The 20,346-nt window shown below is 40.9% G+C and overlaps 1 pseudogene; it reads left to right on the forward strand.

The window, feature by feature from the left end:
• Positions 1-1,136: 1,136 nt before the first annotated feature.
• LOC148148849 (sodium- and chloride-dependent neutral and basic amino acid transporter B(0+)-like) lies at positions 1,137-9,129 on the forward strand (annotated as a pseudogene).
• The last annotated feature ends 11,217 nt before the right edge of the window (positions 9,130-20,346 follow it).

Here is a 20,346-nt window from a genome sequence, read left to right on the forward strand (position 1 = left end):
TGTTTTTGAAGATTTCAGTTTATTTAGGAAGACACTGCACTTAAGCTGAGAGAAGACTTTGTTTCTTTTAGCTTTTAGCCTCACAGCTCCAGGGACCCAGGATTGATTCCAGCCTTGGGCGACAGCCTGTGTGGAGTTTGCAGGTTCTGTCTGTGTCTGTGTGGGTTTCCCCTGTGTGCTCCAGTTTCCTCCCCAGTCCATAGATGTGCCGATGCTAAATTGGCCATGCTAAATTGTCCATAATGTACAGGGATGTGCAGGCTAGGTGTGTTAGCCATGTTAAATTGTCCATAATGTACAGGGATGTGCAGGCTAGGTGGATTGGCCATGCTAAATTGTCCATACTATACAGGGATGTGCCGGTTAGGTGGGTTAGCCATGCTAAATTGTCCATAATGTACAGGGATGTGTAGGCTAGGTGGGTTAGCCATGCTAAATTGTCCATAATGTACAGGGATGTGCAGGCTAGGTGGATTGGCCATGCTAAATTGTCCATAATATACAGGGATGTGCCGGTTAGGTGGGTTAGCCATGCTAAATTGTCCATAATGTACAGGGATGTGCAGGCTAGGTGGGTTAGCCATCCTAAGTTGTCCATAATGTACAGGGATGTGCAAGCTAGGTGGGCTAGCCATGCTAAATTTTCCATAATGTACAGGGATGTACAGGCTAGGTGGGTTAGCCATGGGAAATGGAGGGTTCCAGGGATAGGGGGAGGGATGCTTTTCTGAGGATCGGTGTGGGCAGAAGGGCCTGTTACAACACTGTAGGGATTCTATGTTTTTATTGCAGGAAGATGCATTTGACTCTTTAGATCAGAAAGTAAGTAGTTGTTTTTTTTTTCTTAAAAGAGAGAACTTTGCAGAACTGATATTTTCCACCTATTTGTTGTTTCATTTGCAGACCTAAACTTGCACAAACTGGTGCTGTCAGTTTATCAAATGCTTTGAAGTCCAGGTCTGCCTGATCTTTAATGACGTTTCCAAGTGTCCACCACTGAGAACGAGGATAATTTCTTAACAGTGAGTGCTCATTACCATTGTGCTGCCATCATGATTGATCACTTAATTGGGCCCTTGCTGTTTGTATCTGATGATGTCATGCTTATATTAGCTCTTGTAACATAAGAACCAGGCATGGGTAAATTAAATTGGAGAATGTATTCGGCATTTATTACAGTTCCTGGTATACAGTCACAGAGACTTCAGTGTCTCAGCTGAGTTACTTGGTTACAAGCAGTTAAGACACTTGCATCTGCACATCATGCTTCAAATAATCCCAGTTAAAGTGGAGTTTGAGACCTTTATACCCTTGCTCATGATGTTATCATTGTGACGCAGTTTTTTCGATTGCAGGAATCCAGTGTGGAAATTGAATGATTAACTAAGCAGAGATTCTCAGGTATCTTAAAACATGGTTATACCCCTTGTGAAACACTGTGAGAGGCTGTTTTCTGACTGGGCAAGAGTCATTAATTAATGAGAAGTTCAAGGACTTTTGGAAAACGACAGTGTCCTCAATGTTTGCATCCAATTCTTGTGCAAGTGCAAGAATAATTCATTGATGTCTGAAAATGGACCAGAAGGAACTGCCTTTATCTGGATTCTCACAGAATGATATTCAGACAAACCATCCAGACGACATGGTATGTATTTCAACAAAACTATAAAACCTGTTTTAGACAATGAGAGATACTGCTGATTTGTAGATTTTGGTTGTCGTGAACTGTACACTCTCTGTGAACTTCTGGCTGTTTATAATCTGCAAGACACTGCTGCAAATTGGAGAACAACACAGTTTTCCTATAGTTGTGAGGAGTGGTGACAGTACATCTTGCTTGAGATCTCGTTTGGAGAAAGACTAATTTCTGAGCTTGCCATTTCCATTCTTTCTCCCAAGATACTACCAATGAACATGGTGCTGTGGGTGATGAGAATGTGGAGCGGGGTAACTGGTCTTCGAAGACTGACTACTTGATCTCAATGATTGGTTACGCTGTTGGTCTGGGCAAAATCTGGAGGTTCCCTTACCTGGCTTATAGAAATGGAGGAGGTACTGTAGACAAATTTAAAATATTGGAGAGTGAGCAGGCAGAGCTAAATGGGTCAATTCATCGATTTGTACAGAATGTTGATATTCAGGAAATAGCAAATGTTTATTGCACTAAAAATAATACAGTAAATAATGCAGGGTTAAACAATTAATGTGAAGTGAATTCAATCCCACAGTCAACAAATTTGCCAAATTTTTTTTCTGATGTGAGAGATGTGTCAAGATGATACTTCAGAATTAGCCACGCGATGCATCAATTCAATGCTATTTATAAACCAAAATAAATAGTTCATTTATTAATTTATATTTTCAAGTGATATTATGTGGAATGTATGAACCATCCAGATCAGATATATTAACTGCACATTGTGTGAAATCCTCAGAATAGCAGGCTCCTCAGCCAGGCCCTGGGTTCAGGCTTGTACATTATCATCAAACCTGCTCGAATCAGGGCTCTTCACAACCCACACCATTGGATTGATGGAGACCAAGGGCCGATATGTAAAATAATGTCATGACATGATTATATAAAGAGACAGGGCAAGATATTTGATTAACGTTAGAAATTCACAAAGTGGCCATTTGAGTACAACTTCGTGTATGTTGTAGAAAATTAAAATTGCAGCTGAAAGTCAACCATCTGAGTAGATTGCTAGATATGCAGATTTCTCCAGCGTTCTCATTTCCCCTCCCCCCACCTTTTCTCAGTCCCAACCCTCAGACTCAGCACTGCCTTCTTGACCTGCAATCTTCTTCCTGACCTCTCCGTCCCCACCCCCTCTCCAGCCTATCACCCTCACCTTAACCTCCTTCCACCTATTGTATTCCCAACGCCCCTTCCCCAAGTCCCTCCTCCCTACCTTTTATCTTAGCCTACTTGGCACACCCTCATCATTCCTGAAGAAGGGCTTATGCCCGAAACGTCGATTCTCCTGTTCCTTTGATGCTGTCTGACCTGCTGCGCTTTTCCAGCAACATATTTTTAAGCTCTGATCTCCAGCATCTGCAGTCCTCACTTTCTCCTAGATACGCAGACAGACAGACAAAACATGCATTCATGGAGATTTCAGGATTAATTTTAACCCAGCCTACACAGTGGAAATGTGGAGTTTCAGCTTGAATTTATGATTTTATCCACACTTTCTACTATTTTCCAGGTGTATTTCTTATTCCCTACGCTCTCATTCTGGCACTTGTTGGGATTCCAATGTTTTTCTTGGAATGTTCTCTAGGGCAGTTTGCCAGCCTCAGACCTATTGGAGTGTGGAAAGTTGTACAAATATTCCAAGGTTAATGTTTATTTTTCAAAATAGTCATAAAAATCTTAAATAAGTCATGCAATAAGTCAATGTCAACTTCTTACACAAATATTGTAAAATCTTCCTTTCTGGTCGATGTTTAAATTGGACTTGCTGATGTAGTGTCTGCACTCTGATCTGCTGTGCACATTACAAAGTGCTGAAGATGGTATTTATTACCAAGACTGGGAATGTGTGATTATCACCAGCCACAATGATGATGATGTCCCAAAGAGTTAGTGAGAAGGAATCTAAAGGTGAAGACAGGGATCATCATTCTTGTAACCAAGACATAGAATTCTAAATTAATCAACATTTCCTGTTTAATACAAAGAGCCTTTGAAGTCACTACTGTTGGACATTGAATGTTGAAGCAGCCAATACCGACCAAACACAACCGACATGTCCTGAAAGGTGTGGTCAACCAGGGCAGTCTCCCTGCTCTGTACTGTGCCCACTGAAAGAAAATTCAATTTGATTGAATGACCAGTCAAACCCATGTTAAATACTTTATTTCAAATCAATAGCTCACAATCTAATCTTCTGTTCTTTCATCTGTTTTCAGGTGTGGGGATTGCTATGGTCCTTCTGATTCCAATTGCCAATATCATTGGCTCCACTCTGTACTGCCTGTTTGCTTCCTTTCAATCACCCCTGCCATGGGCAGATTGCATCAGTTGGTGGGGATTAGAGGAAACATGCAGCAGGACCCCCAAAGGTACGGTGTTCACTTCTGTTGGGGGCTTGTACACACTGACTGTTCATTGTTCATTCTGTCAGTCTGAGTGAGGGAGAGAGATGGACAATAGTTTCAGTGACCATCCTCATTGTGACCATACAGCAGAAAGACTCGGATAGAAAACAGCAGCAGGAATCATGGCTCTGAGTCACTGGAATAGCAGGACAGTCAGTCAGAAATAAATAGTGAAACATCAGAATTTGTCAGTCTTTGATAAAGTTGTTCATATGTCTTTTATTCTTTCACCTTGTCAATAAGTCTGTCTTGTGTTCTTTCTGACTAAGTTCATTGTCTGTATCTCTCTAACATCCCAGCACTGTGACTCACATTGATTCTCTTCCCTATATCTGTGTTTTGTGCAGGTATCATTTTCTCAACTTTTTCTCCTCTTCTGGGTTTTTTCCAAACATCTACTATCTCATATATATTTCTTATACCATCTGACTCTATGACATACTCAGTTTTTATTGTTATTTAAAAGCCTTGTTTCTTTCACTTTCATCTTACCTCCCACACTGACACTGTATCACTCCTAATATCTAACATTGTTATCAAAGATTACTTCTGTTTGAATTGGCAAGAGTAAGTCTGAAATCTTGAGATGAGTCCATTTAAAATTTTTGAAGTAGAGGACATTGAACATTTCTGAAACAGAATTGAAACAAAATTTCCTTTTGCACAAAATTTCCTTGTGACTGTGGGTGCTCCCTGACTATGTATGGAGTTGGGAGATAGTGAGGACTGCAGGTACTGAAGAAGTCAGAGTCGATAAAATGTGGCCCTGGAAAAAGCGCAGCAGGTCAGGCAGCATCTGAGGAGCAAGAGAGTCAATGTTTTGGGCTGAACCTTTCATCAGGACTAGGGAGAGGGAAGGGTGCTGAGAAATAAATGGTGGAGGTGGGGCTGGGGGAAAGGTAGTTGGGATGGCGATAGCTAGGCGAAGGCAGGAGGTGATTATGATAAGTCAGTGGGAAATGTGAAGCGGATTGGTGGGAAGGAAAATGGACAGGTAGGTCAGGTCAAGAGGGTGGAGCCGAGTCAGAGAGTTTGAATCTAGAATGGGATGGAGGGAAGGGAGATTTGGAAACTGGTGAATTCAATGTTGAAGCTGTGTGGTTGTAGGCTCACGAGGTGGAAGATGAGGTGTTCCTCCTCCAGTTTGGGGGTGGCCTTGTTTAGTGGTGGAGGAGACCCAGAACGGACAAGTCATTGGGGGAGTGGGAGGGGGAGTTGAAATGGATGGCTATAGGAAGGTGGGGTTGAATGGTGTGTACAGACCAGAGATATTCCCTGAATGATTTCATGGGTTTGCACTCGGTCTCTTCGATGTAGAGGAGACCACATTGAGAACAATGGATGCAGTAAATTGGGTTCCAGAATATGCAAATAAATCTCTGCCTTTGGGACTTGGACGGAGGTGAGGGGGGAGATGTGGGTGCAGTATTTGCACCCCTTATGGCGGCTGGTGAAGGTGCCAGGTGTGGAGAGGGTGTTGTGGGGAGTGTGGACCTTACAAGGGAGTCATGGAGGGAACGGTCCCTGCAAAACACAGTTAGATATTTTTGGTGATGATGTCTGACTGTAGGTGGTGAAAATGACGGAGGATGATATGCTGAATTTGGAAATTTGTAGGTGGAATGTGAGAACCAGGGGATTCTATCCTTGTTGCAGTTGGGGGGAGTGGGTTTAGAGGGCGGAAGTGCAGGAAATAGAGGAGATGCAATTGAGGGCTTTGTTGATAACAGGGGAGGCGAACACCCCATATATGAATTTGGGAAATGTTTGAAGTCTGTTTCCTTTTCTACATTTACATCAGAGATTGCTATTAATTCTTGTCATTTTAATCATCCATCACTCAATGTCACACATCACCCACAGTCACAGTCTGTACAATACAGTCAGGGATCACCTTGACTGTATTGGTTATGGTGAATTTTTTTTTAAAGACTGCCTCAGTTTCAGCTGGATCATTGTGTCCAGTCCTGGGCACTGCACTGCACAGGAGAGGGTCCCGAAAAGGCTGATGGGAATGTTTCCAGGGATTGAGGTTCAGACGCCTAGATAGATTGACAGTTCTCTTTCAAGATGAAAAAGATGAGAAGAGATTTGGCAAAGCTGTTCAAAATTATGAGGAGTTTGGACAAAATAGCTAGACAGAAACTGTTTCAATTGGCTGAAGGCTCAAGAGTCAGAGAATTGAATTTATTGTCATGTGTACCGAGGCACAGTGAAACGCTTTGTCTTGCGAGCAATAAAGGCAGATCATAGAGTTACGTAGCATAGATAGTAAATAATAGGTAAACTGCAGCAAAAACAAAAATTCCAGATGAATGTTAAGAATTTGTATGTCCATTCAGTATTCTAACAACAGTCGGGTGGAAACTCTTTAGAAACCAGCTGATGCGTGTGTTCAGGTTTCTGTACCTTCTCCCCACTGGTAGAGGTTGTAGAAAAGCATTGCCAGGGTTGGATGGTTCTTTAAGAACGCTGGCAGCCTTTCCTTGACAGTGGGCCTGGTAGATGGATTCTATAGATGGGAGGTTGGCCTTTGTGATTGTCCGGGCTGAGTTCACCACTCTCTGTAACTGTCTCCGATCTTGAATGGTACAGTTGCCATACCAGGTAGTGATACATCCAGACAGAACGCTCTCGATGGAGCACCTATAAAAGTTGGCAGAGGGAATTGCCGTCATGCCGAATTTCCTCAACTGACTGAGGAAGAAGGGACATTGTTGGGCCTTTGTGAGCAGTGCGTCCACATGAAGAGGTCAAGATTTAAACAGATTTGCAGCATACCCAAAGGTGACATGACCAATTCAACTATGTTAAATAGTTTCTCAGCAAAAGATAGATGATTACATACATGGTTCAATGCCCGAGCAACTAATGAAACATATCACGTACTTACCTCACATAATCTGATCAATATCTCCCCTAGACCCCTTACAGTATCCAGATCCTGACCAGAGAACCTGTACCCCTCCCACAGCCCTCACAACAACTTCCTCTGGAGACCTGACATCACCCCTTGATCTCTGATGATGTCAGCTAACCCGAGAATGCAACTTTAAAAAAAAGGTTTTGTGATTTACACATGAAAGAAGTGAAACTATCACTGTATTCTAATAGATGAAAGGCTTAACAGACAATCAATTTTTCAATGTATAATTTCAGTTACATCACACTGCAAATTTTTGCTATAAATTCTGTGTTACGATCGAGCCCTCCACTATCACCTGATGAAGGAGCGTCGCTCCGAAAGCTAGTGTGCTTCCAATTAAACCTGTTGGACTATAACCTGGTGTTGTGTGATTTTTAACTTATTAAATGACAGCAGCTGTTAAAGTGGCTGTCAGGAACATTAAAATGTCAGAAGACAGCAGCTGCCTGCTGTGAAAGCCCTCTCTATCAAACTCAAACAGCTTCCATTTCATTAAACAGGACGTTCAAAAATTAACCATCAAAAGAGGAATTACTGCTGGGCTCTGTGCTGTGAAAGAACTGTCAGAGTGGAAATGTGCCTCCATACTTCTGAGAGAGCCCTCAGTTGAATCTCCCGCTCAGAAATGTAGAGCTCTGTTCATTCATTCTGAAAAAAAACTGAATGGTGTAGCCAGGTGTGTGAGACTCCACTTCCCTGGAAAATCCAGCCCATTATAAACCTTAAAGTTTTCTACATTAACTGCTACCGAACACTCTTGAAGAAACTTTTTATACTATAACATTTTAATTTGGTTTTTATGAGATCTCATATGACAGACCTTTATCCAACACGAGAATAAACAGATTGAGCAGCAGAGCTGGACTGTACCTCTGTGTTCAGATCTATGCATGACCTTACCCATGTAATCAAAAGGATTAACTTATTCAGGCAGAGTGAAACAGTTACTGAAATAGAATGCAAAATGTAAATGTAAGACTGAAACACATTCCACATTTTCCAGACCCACTCTGCAATCTCAGTCTGAATGATGGATATTTTGAAATCGTTAATACAACATGGCTGCAGACAAACAATGAAAGTTGTCCAAATGGATCAGAAATCTCCATTCCTCACCAGGGCCTGAGTGAGCAATACTGGGAGTAAGTACATTGCTGCAGATAGCCACACCGATAACCTGCACAACAGTAATTCCTCTTCAGATGGTTATTTAGTGAATGTCCTGTTTAATGGGATGGAAGCTGTTTGAGTTTGATAGAGGGGCTACTTACGTCACAAACCTGTTACAAAATAGCATCATTGGCAGGGACCCTTTACTAGTTAACAGCCCTCTAGTTTCAAAACCCTGCTTTGACAACATTTATATCACAAAAAAAAATTAAAAATTATTCATCAAGGAAAATATTCACCACCAGAATTCCTAAGCATTAAATGTTTGAAATTATCAATGATCAATGTCCCTTTCTCTGCTTTTAATTGTGACATTGTCTTGTATTTAACATATAGGCCTGGGAATTGCCTTTAGATTAACTGTCTGGAAGTAGATACCATGTTAAACAGTATGAAGGAGCTAAGTTCACTGGGAGACATAGTGATTAAATCAGATAGTTTTAACAGTGCAAAGTGAGGCAGTCGGTGAAACTCTGCCACAAACTCCATCAAATCAAATCCCCTCTGGTCAACAACATCAGCACTTACTGTTAAAACAAAGATCTTTATTGAAAGGCAATAGGAAGAGTGAGATAGATCAGAAAGAAAGTCAAATCTCTTCTAACCTCTTTGGAACAATTTTTAAAAACCACAGGCAAACATTATGATGTTCAAATCTACATATATTTATTTCATTAAGTACTTAGGTGCTTTGCATCTAATCATTAATATGGGAAATGAATTTTATCCTGACACAGATGCTCTCTGTTTTCATTTCCTTCAGTAAAGTGGTTTCACGCCGTTCCATTTCAACGGATGAGACTGGGGAGATAGTCTGGTATTTAGCCCTCTGTCTGCTTCTGGTCTGACTGATAGTTGGGGCAGCATTATCGAAGGGAATTAAATCATCAGGAAAGGCAAATGATTGTGATGAATACAGTTTTAATTAGTGACTAAGTATGAATTTCTGAAACAAAGAAATTAGAATTTATAAATCATTTGTGAAGGGCTGGTTTATCTCCCAGGTGGCGAGGAATAATCATTGGGAGAAAACAATAAAATGCTGATAATGCTCAACGGCTCATTTAGCCTCAAGCCTGTAAGAGGATATCATGACATATCTGACATTCCAGCATAAAGTTACCTACCTCACCTCCGGTTATTATTAAAGTTGCAGAAATATGTTGATAACCTTGTCGCAGTTACTGTGGGTGGAATCTGTTAGGGGTGTGAACCACGTGGCCTACGGTGAGATTTAAGGCAGAACTCTGACATGGTCCATTTCCATCAAGAGCAACTCACTGGTCTTGGGTGGCACAGTGACTCAGTGGTTAGCACTGCTGCCTCACAGTACCAGGGACCCGGGTTCGATTCCAGCCTCAGGTGACTGTCTGTGTGGGGTTTGCATGTTCTCACTGTGTCTGTGTGGGTTTCTCTGGGTGGTCTGGTTTCCTCCCACAATCCAAAGATGCGCAGGCCAGGTAAATTGGCAATGCTAAATTGTCCATAGTGCTAGGTGCATTAGTCAGACGAAAATGAGTTTAGGTGGGTTACTCTTCAGAGGGTCGGTGTGGACTTGTTGGGCTGAAGGGCCTGTTCCAACACTGTTGGGAATCTAATCTTTTACGAATCTGCTGAGTGAGGCAATGTGTTTCTTACTAGGCAGTAAGGGGAACTGGAGCTTGTTTAATGTATTATTAATGGCACAAATTGCTTATTAATATCCTGTTTCTTATCTTAACAAACACACAAACAAACAATGTTGTTGTGAATTCTTGGGCTAGAAGTCAGAGCAAGTACCTGGCAACTTCAGATCACTACTGGCTGTGCACAGCTTCCATGTTGCTCACCATCAAACAGCACAATCCATGGGCCCTCACCCACAAACATTGGCAATCAGCATTTGCCAACACTTTGTGACCATTATGGGATGTGGTGAGGCCAGCATTTATTGCCCATCCCTAATCATTCAGCGGATAGTAAAGAGCCAACCTTATTGCTGTGTGTCTGGAGTCACATGTAGGTCAAGACCAGGCAAGGATGGCAGATTTCCTTCCCTAAAGGGCATTAATGAATGAGATTTTTTTTTAAAACAATTCACAATGGATTCATGGTCATCATTACGTTCCAAATTCCAGATTTTTGATAACTTCAAATTCTACCATCTGCTTTGGTAGGATTTAAACCTACGTTCCCCAGAACATTACCTGGGTCTCTAACATTGCAGCAATAATACCACTAAGCCATTGCCTCCCCAGGGTGTGAGACATCTCTCATTGTGTAGAGGAATGTGTGCAGCCCTCATCTGCAGGGTATTCCTCCACTGATTGTTCTCACATCTAACAGCTTCCTTAGCCCAGTTGTGTACACAGTTTGTGACAACTAGCTACTTCTAAGGAGCAATAAATTGCTGAACTTTGAGATACTGAGAGATAATTGTTTTCATGGGATTTGTGAAAATACCCCCCAATGTTCCTCAGCAGTTAAATTTGGAGACAGAGGGTTGAGATGTACAGAAAGGGTGATCATGTTTAAATCTAGAAAGCATTTGACCCACGTGAGATCACATTTAGAACACTGTACGTACATTCTGATCTCTCATTTTCGAAAATCATGTTCAATTGTCAATATCTAAGAGAGAACAGCAACGTAATAGATGCCCAGACATAAATGAATGAGTGAATATTGAGCATCAAGTTAGAATTGTGTTGGAACATTTCTGACAATGGGTCATACCAGACTCAGAACTGTAACTCAGTTTCTCTCTGCACAGAAGCTGCCAGACCTGGAAAGTTTCTCCAGTATTTTCTGTGGTTGTTTCAGATTTCCATCATCTACAGGATTTTACTTTAATTAGAATTATGTTATTTACCCATTGGTCTTCATATTACAAACCTCTTTAAAGTCTGAATTTGAAAGTAAGAGTGCTTAATAATTTTCCTGTGTAACATTTTAAAATTTTCCATGTAATTTTAGGCTGGGATTTACTGGTTAAATTTTGTTGATCATTACGCTACGGACTGGATTCTCTTTATAACAGCTCTCCTGCAACTCATCGGTCTCAGCTGGATCTATGGTCAGTGAATCTTGAAAATACTGAAACAAAATCAATTAAATTACAGCACTTTGTAGTTTCTTTAATAAAATCAGACCAAATGAATCAGCTGCTGGACGTGGTGTAGATAGCTCTTTATATCAGAAGGCAACGGGAATTCAAGTGCTCTTCTTTGTTAAATGCGGTTTACAGGACATTGGTTAGACCACTTTTGGAATACTGTGTTCAGTTTTGGTCTCCCTACTATGGGAAGGATGTTGTGCAACTTGAAATGTTTCAGAAAAGATGTACAAGGATGTTGCCAGGGTTGGAGGGTTTGAGCTTTGGGGAGAGGCTAAATAAGCTGAGGCTATTTTCCATCGAGCATTGGAGGCTGAGGGGTAACCTTATAGAAGGTTATAAAATCATGAAGGGCATTGATAGGGTGTTTAGCCATGGCCTTTACCCTGGGCTAGCGGTGTCCAAAACTAGAGGGCATAGGTTTAAGGTGAGGGGGAAAGATTTAAAAGGGACCTAAAGGGCAACTTTTTCTTGCAGAGGGTGGTGCATGTGTGGAATAAGCTGCCAGAGGAAGTGATGAAGGCTGGTACAATTACAACATTTTAAAAGTTAAAAATCACACAACATCAAGTTATAGTCCAACAGACCTGGTGTAATGTGATTTTTAATTTTGCCCACCCCAGTCCAACACTGGCACTTCGACATCATATAATTTTAAAAGATATCTGGATGGCATATAAATAAGAATTGTTTAGAGGGATATGTGCAAACTGCTGACAAATGGGACTAGATTAGGTTGGAATATCTGGTCGGCATGGACGAGTTGGACCAAAGAGTCTGTTTCCATGCTGTATAGCTCTATGATTCTCTTTCTCCCCACTATCCCCAACTTCATCTTAGTGCATTGATTTTTTTTTTGATCTTTGGAAGACAAGAATAGTATTCCAATGTAAAGTATTTATCCAACATCTCTGCCATTTCCTGGTCCTCTTAGTATTTCTCCTGTCTCATTCTGTAAGGGGCCTATTTATTTTTGTATCTCTCTTCCTTTTCATACATTTAGAAAAATCTCTTTTTTTTAATGTTACTTCCAGTTTTTCTCATAATATTTTTTCAATGTTGATTTTTTTCTGATTGTTTTTTTGTTTGTAAAACTCAGCTCCTTCCCTGCTCTTATCAGACTTTTGAATGAATCTCTCAAATGGTAACTCTGATCTCTCTCTCTCTCTCTCTGTGCACCTTCTCTGCGGCTGTAACACTGTATTCCGCACTCTGTTCTGCTACCCTGATGCATTTTGTATGGTACGGTCTACTTGTAAAGCACACTCCAGCTGATACATGTGACAACAAGAAATTAATAAATCAATCTCCCAATCCTCTGTTTTGCTACTGCTCTTGCCATCTTGTATGTTCTTTTTCTTTCAATTTAAGATCAGTCTTAACTTCCTTTCGTAGTCATGGTTGGTTTATCCCATTCCCAGAAACTTTCTTTCTCAATACAATATATATTTTTTCTGCAAGTCAGTAATTATTTTCTGAAAGATCAGTCACTGCTTTCCAACTGCCTATTCTGTGAAACTCTTTTCCAGTCCATGCCACCCATTTCTGCCCTGATCCATGTGTAATTTTCCTTCTCTAAGTTTGATTCAATTATTTCTGATCCAAGTTACAGCCTGTCAAACTAAATGCTGAAGTCTGCCATGTTATGGTCACTATTCCCTCGGAGGTCTTCTATTCTGAATAGACATCACTAGATTGAAAATGACCTGAACCTTGGTTGTTGTTCTAGTGAATTGTTCCAAAGCATTCTTTGAACTCTTCCTTTTACTCACTTTTGCCAATTTGATTTTCCCAATCTTCATGAAGATTCAAATCCCCGATGATTAATGCACTTTATTTTGCATGCTCTAATTATCCCTTCGTTTATTGTCTGCTTGACAAAATAACCAGTGTTGGGGTGTGGAGGGTGAGTTATAGACTACTCCCACAAGTACTTTCCTTTCTTTGGTTATTTCTTATCCAATAGTTTTTTTATTACACCTATTCCATTTTACACTGACAAAGCTCCTCTGCCATTCTTTCCTTCCGTCTGAAAAGCCACATTCCTCTGAATATTTTGTTCCCAGCTTTGATCTCCTTACAACCATGTCTCCATAATGGCTATAAAATCTTATCTCTTTGTGCCATTAATTCATTTAGATTGTTCCGAATAGCATGTACGTTTAAGTAAAGATCCATGAACTTTCCGTTACACCATCTGCACCTCCCCATCTTTTGACTTCATTTCCTGCTGATTGTATGTTCTTAGACAGTCTTGTCCCTTATTGTTTACTCTGAGTATCATTATCCAAGGGGTTGCCTTATAAAGTCACGTATTCGTTTTCCTTGGTCAGCTTATTGTTATCTCTCCTGGACCCTCATCACCTCCACTCAGAGTAAAGCCCCAAAGACTCCTCCACAGCCCTTGTTGCTCAATTTGCCAGGGCACTGATTCAAGTATGGGTCAACTGAGGCCTGTCCACCCCAATGGAACAGTTTCCTTCTATCACAGTACTATCCTAGTGTCCCATGAACTGAACCCTATACCTCCCACACCAATCTGAGCTACACATTTAACTCCATTGTTTTATTTATCCTGTGTCAGTTTGCCAGTGATACAGAGAGTAGTCGTGAAGGTTTTCATATTTCCTCTCCCAACTTGAACAGCTCCCTCTACCATGGTGTCATGACGTGTCAACGTCTCTAAGGACTTGTAAAATATGAAATTGAAATATTTGTAACAAGTCCTAAATACAGAAACATGTGAACAACAACAGAAATAGACCATTCGGCCCCTCAAGCCTGCTCCACCATCAATACGGTCATGATTGATCTGTTTGTGTTTCAAATTCCACGTTGCCTTCTTCGCCCAAGAAGAACTCATTCCAGAAAATCTCATGTTTCCGATTTGTGCTGGGATGGACAGACCCTTGTTCCCAAAATGGGAGAGAAAGATCGATCATTTGGTGACAGGGTTCAATTTCCTTATCCTTAAAATGCCAAGTGACCCCTTCTCTGGTTTAACCTGTTCATCAGTGCCACCCTGTACAAGATGAACTTCAACAGTAAACAAGCTGCCCTGAAGACAGGATAGAGCGAGTGATGGTGTCTCTCTGCTTCCTTGTTGTGTACAGGGATAAACAGATTCATCAAGGACATTGAGATGATGATTGGGGAAAGGAATTGGCTCTTCTGGCTGTGATGGAGAATCTGTTAGATTCTGATCTCTCCATGTTTGCTGGTGGTAAGGAGATGTTACACATTATTATGATTTAAACTGAAAATAATCAATCTCTCATTCAGTTTCTGATCTAGTTTTGTATCTTTTCATTCAGGCAGTCTTAATCTGGTCCTTAGCAACACTCACCCCTCCAACATATGGACCTGTTGAATAACCTGTCTGGTCAATAGCAGTGGGCTGATGTATGACCATCTTCTGTATTATGTGGATCCCCATTGTGGCCATGGTGAGAGTTGTCCAAGCTGAGGGCTCCACCTTGTGGCAGGTGAGGGACAGCTTTGAAATCTTTTGAAGAATAAGGAACAGAGAACACAAAATTAGGTTTTGGAGTTCCAATAGATTCAACACACAGCTTATCCTTTCAAAGTCAAGATGTCCTTTTGTTCTACTTCCACTCATGCTCAGTTTAGTTCACTGTGAATACCATCTTGGTTAGGGATTGAAGCTGGAGTAATAGGTGTGCGCTGGGATTTGTGTGTGTGAAGACTTCACTGAGGTGTATTTCACAATGTTAAAGAGAAAAGACATGTCATTGGTTCTGGATCATGTAAGGATCAGGGAAGGATAACTGCAAAGTGTGACAGTGAAAGACAGAACATATAAACATAAGAATGCACAGCAGTTAAGGTCAGAATGAGAAAAAATAGTAAAATTACAAAGACTGTTTACCTAGAAGTATCAAGAGTTCATCACAAAACAGATGAATTGTGTTGATTAAACAATTAAAACAAGGTGGGTTGGTTAGCTCAGTTGGTTGGATGATGAGTTGGCGATGCTGAGTGATGCCAATTCCTATACCAGCTGAGGTTACCATGAAGAACTCTCCTCCTCAAGCTGTCTCTTTGCTTGAGGCATGGTGACCCTCAGGGTAAAGCACCACCAATCACCTCACTCTCTAATGAGAGAGCAGCCCTATGGTCTGATAGCACTTTGGAGACTTCAGTGTTACAAAAAAACATAATTTATAACATTTATACAATTAAAACAATGGTCTTAATTAAGAGGGCTGAAAGGGGATCATGGAATATCTTTAGCAAATAACTTTAACAACAATCCCAAGGCCTTTTATTCGGAAAAAGGATCAAAAGGTAACTAGAGAGAGAGTTGGCCCAATCAAGGACAAAGGTGGGAAGCTGTGTGTGGAGTTGGAGAAAATGGGTGAGATTCTTAATGAGTCCTCTGCATAGGTATTGACCGAAGTGAGGGACATGGCGGACTTTGAGGTTAGGAGTAGATGTTTGATTACTCTAGGTCAAGTCAGCATAAGGAGGGAGGAAGTGTTGGATATTCTAAAAGGCGTTAAGGTGGACAAGTTCCCGGTATGGATAGGATCTATCCCAGGTTACTGAGGGAAGCGAAACAGGAAATAGCTGGGACCTTAACAGATACCTTTACAGCACACTTGAACGTGGTGAGGTCCCAGGAAACTGCAGAATTGCTAATGTTGTCCCCTTGTTTAAGAATGGTAGCAAGGCTAATCCAGGTAATTATAGACTGGTGAGCCTGACGTCAGTGGTAGGGAAGCTGCTGGAGAAGATACTGAGGGATATGATCTATTCCCATTTGAAAGAAAATCAACATATCTGTGATAGGCAGAATAGTTCTGTTCAGGGAAAGTCGTGTCCTACTAACTTAATAGAATTCTTTGAGGAACTGACAAAGTTGATTAATGAGGGAAGGACTGCAGATGTTATATGGATGGACTTCAGGAAGGCGTATGATAGGATTCCCCATGGTAAGCTGATTGAGAAAGTGAAGTCGCATGGGGTCCAGGGTGTACTAGCTAGATTGATAGAGAATTGGGTGGGCAACAGGAGACAGAGAGTAGTAGTGGAACGTAGTTTCTCAAAATGGTGAACTGTGACCAGTGGTGTTCCACAGGGATCCATGCTGGGACCACTGTTGTATGTGATATATATAAATGATCTGGAGGAAGGTATAGATAATCTGATTAGCAAGTTCGCAGATGACAGTAAGATTAACAGAGTAGTGGATAGTGAAGGGGACTGTCAGACAATGCAGCTGAATATAGATAGATTGGAGAGTTCGACGGAGAAATGGCAGATGAAGTTCAATCTGGACAAATGCGAGATGATGCATTTTGGAAGATCCAATTTGAGAGCAAACTATATGGTAAATGGAAAAGCCCTGGGGAAAATTGATGTACGGAGAGATCTGGGTGTACAGGTCCATTGTACCCTGAAGGTGGCAGTGCAGGTTGATAGAGTGGTCAAGAAGCTATACAGCATACTTTCCTTCATCGGACAGGGTATTGAATACAAGAGTTGGCAGGTCATGTTACAGTTGTATACAACTTTGGTTTGGCCACATTTGGAATACTGCATACAGTTCTGGTCGCCACATTACCAAAATGATGTGGATGCTTTGGAGAGGGTGCAGAGGAGGTTCATCAGGATGTTGCCTGGTATGGAGGGTGCGAGCTATGAAGAGAGGTGAGTAGATTAGGATTACTTTCATTACTTAGAAGGAGGTGGGGGACCTAATTGAGGTCTACAAAATAATGAGAGATATTGACAGGGTGGAAATACAAGAAGCTTTTTCTCAGAGTGCGAGACTCAATTACTAGGGGTTATGAGTTCAAGGTGAGGGGGAAATGTTTAAGGGAGATATGTGTGGTAAGTTCTTTATACAGAGGGTGGTGGGTGCAAGGAATTCGTTGCCAGCGGAGGTGATAGAGGCGGACATGATAGTATCATATAAGACGTACCTAGACAGATACATGAATGGACAGGGAGCAGAGGGATACAGATCCTTAGAAAATAGGCGACAGGTTTAGATAGAGAAATGGATTATCGCAGGCTTGGAGGGCCAAAGGGCTTGTTCCTGTGCTGTAATTTTCTTTGTTCTTTGTTTTAAAATAATTGCACAAATATGAAGATGCCAGCTTGCAAATAATTATAATATCTTGCAAACTGCAGGTATTCTTAATTTAGCAAATATAAAATAAAAGGTTCTGTATTTTGTGTCACAGTTCATGGATCATAGTTTGTCAGGTTGAGTGCATTAAATTCTCAAGCAATTCACGTACTATTTAAGTATCTAACAAAGTCAGAGTCTGGACTGTCTCAAAATCTATCTCTCAGATTCAGAATGGTGCCTTCTGCATTGCAGATCTTTACATTTATCTGACTGTGACAAGATGTAGTGGCAATGGAAGATGGGATTCGGTAGTTTTCTAGTAACATCCAGATTAAACATTTCCTGATTTTAGTACAGGTATTTCAAGACCAATCTCACTGTTCGTTTCTTAATGTTTTCAATGAATTCCAGACCTCTCATGATTTTGAAAACATCAATCAAATCTCCTCTGAGCCTTCTCCTTTCCATGAAGAAAAGTTCCAAATTCTTTATTTCAAAACCTGGCAGTTAACTGCTAATCAGCATTACTGTGAGTATTCCTCATATCATTGTCTCTGCCAATTGGAGTTCAATTTAGCAACCATTCATGTCACATAAATTTTGTCTCTCACCTTGAATTGTTTGGGATTCTTGCAAAATGTTCTGATGAATGCAAGACAAAAGTTTTGATAAAATGTACCTTTTCTCTGCAATATACAGGTTCCAGAGGACTATTGATAAACTATTCTGTGATCCCTATGCCATTGCTAGTCAGTCTACTCCATGGGCTCCTCTGCAAGTGTTTCTAATGTTAGATTTTGGGGCTCTGCCTAATTCACTTAGAATTTCTGTCTTTCTTCTCTTAATTCAACTGACACTGTGGTATCTCTTCCCTTTCCCAGGAAATATCATTGGATTAACTTGCTGTAAATCATGTCACCTTATTATATGTGATTGGTCTTTCTTGTAATTAAGGTTGTACTATTTCTTAAAAAAACATATGTAAAAACATATTCCTTAAAAACATATTACACATTCCATAATGTGTAATTTTCAAATGTAATTGTGCAACTTCACCACGGAATACAGAAGCTTCAATCTCTGTGTTGCTGGTTAGAATTTCAGCAAGGTACATTAATTCAATAAACTAATGACCCTTGCTTTTTGAATAGACAGCATTTGTTGATTCTTTTGACCGATCTTGAACCAAGAGGCCCCTCTTGAGGGGTTGTAGATCTTCATTTTGTATGTCCGTGACATTGTTAGAAGGGTGCCCCAGGGTACTACAGTCCTAATGCAATAATTAAGAGATTGGTTTTTGATGTTGTTACAAGCAGCAGATTCTTACAATCCAGCAGGAGCAATTTTGCAGGCAGGAGGGCCCATGACCTCCCTTCAGCTGCTGTCCCATTGCTTTCCCACCTGCTCGTATCCAGTCTGCAACATTATAAGGTGCGGGCAAAGCCTAGAGCCTCAGTTAATTGTGAGCCTTCATGGTAAGGGGAGGGCAGTGAGGGTGGGAAAAGGTGAGAGATGCCTCTATCACTCCTCCATTGGTGTCTTTGTATTTAGCAGGCTTGACGCTAAGTGTTGGAATTCCATTCCTAAACCTCTTCATCTCACTCTCTTACCTTTTACACTTAATGCATTGCAATAATGTCATTTCACCAGCGATAATTTCAGTGCAGTGCCCAATTTCCTTCAGTGTGTCTCACTGCCAGTGTATAACAGGATCAATTAGTGTATGGATGTGAGTATAATCTTTGTGGAGGCAGCTATGGTAGGGGCATCTAAGGAACTTTTAGTTAAACACATGAATATGCAAGGAATGAAGGCATGTCGACCAAAGGCAGGCAGAAGAAAATAGTTTAATTTGGCATCATGTTCGCTACAATATTGTGGACTGAAGGATTAGTTTCTGCACCGTAATGTTCTATGTTCTATATAAGACCAAGGTTATCATTTGTCTGTCTCAACTTCACAAAGTTCACAGAATCAATGAGTTGTTACGGTGCAGAAAGAAGCCATTCAACCCATCATGTCTGTACCAGCTCTCTGAATGTGCAGAAGGCCTTGGTATTATTCTCCTAGCCTTTTCCCATAGCCCTGGATATTATTCCCATTTCAGTGATTATCCAATGCCGTCTCTAATATCCCAACTGATTCTGCAAAAAAAGATCAAAACAATGGCACTTTTAAAAGGAGGATGACCGACAAAGGCAGTGACCACAGGGTCAGAGGAAGAAACCTACACTGCTGTCTGACACAGCAGTGAATCTGCACAGTTACTGCTTTTGCTGTTTGAGTTCATGTATCGCTGCACATCAGAGTGCATTTAGGAAATATTAACACACAGTGAGGACTAGATTGGGTTGGGATATCTGGCCGGCATGGACGGGTTGGACCGAAGGGTTTGTTTCCATGCTGTACATCTCTATGACTCTATGACTCTAAGTGCATACTTTGTACATGTAACCTTGCTGTAAATCTACAGTAGTGAATAGAGTGGATACTTTCTTAACTATATCTTTTATTGAGATCGGTCTGTTGATTAAATTTTAAAAATATAAACCGTAGGTACTAAGTTAGCATGGAGCAGTGTTTTTTTTAAGAGCAAAAACATGGTGCTATTTTCTGGGTCTGTAGATTGTGAAGGAGCAATGATGACCTTTAGTTGAGTGATGTGCTCTTCCTATCAGATGTGGGAGTTTAGGGAGCATTTCCATGTTACTGATGGTTATGTCTGCAGGAAGTGTCTTTGATTGTGAATCCTATCAGATCGCATGGTTCAGTTAGACCAGCAGTTAGAGGCAATAAGGAATTTATAAGAGCTAGGGAATATGATGGATGGCAGTTATAGGAAGCGAGAAAAGCCGCAGAAACATTCAGGTAGATGGGTAGTACAGGGGTAGGCAGGTAGTACAGGAGTGTTCTGTGGCTGTCCCCATTTCAACCAAGTATGCTGTTTTGGAT

This window comes from Chiloscyllium plagiosum, unplaced genomic scaffold, assembly GCF_037043375.1.
Source record: "Chiloscyllium plagiosum isolate Xiang-an unplaced genomic scaffold, Cpla_swu_hap1 HiC_scaffold_11, whole genome shotgun sequence".
NCBI lineage: Eukaryota > Metazoa > Chordata > Chondrichthyes > Orectolobiformes > Hemiscylliidae > Chiloscyllium > Chiloscyllium plagiosum.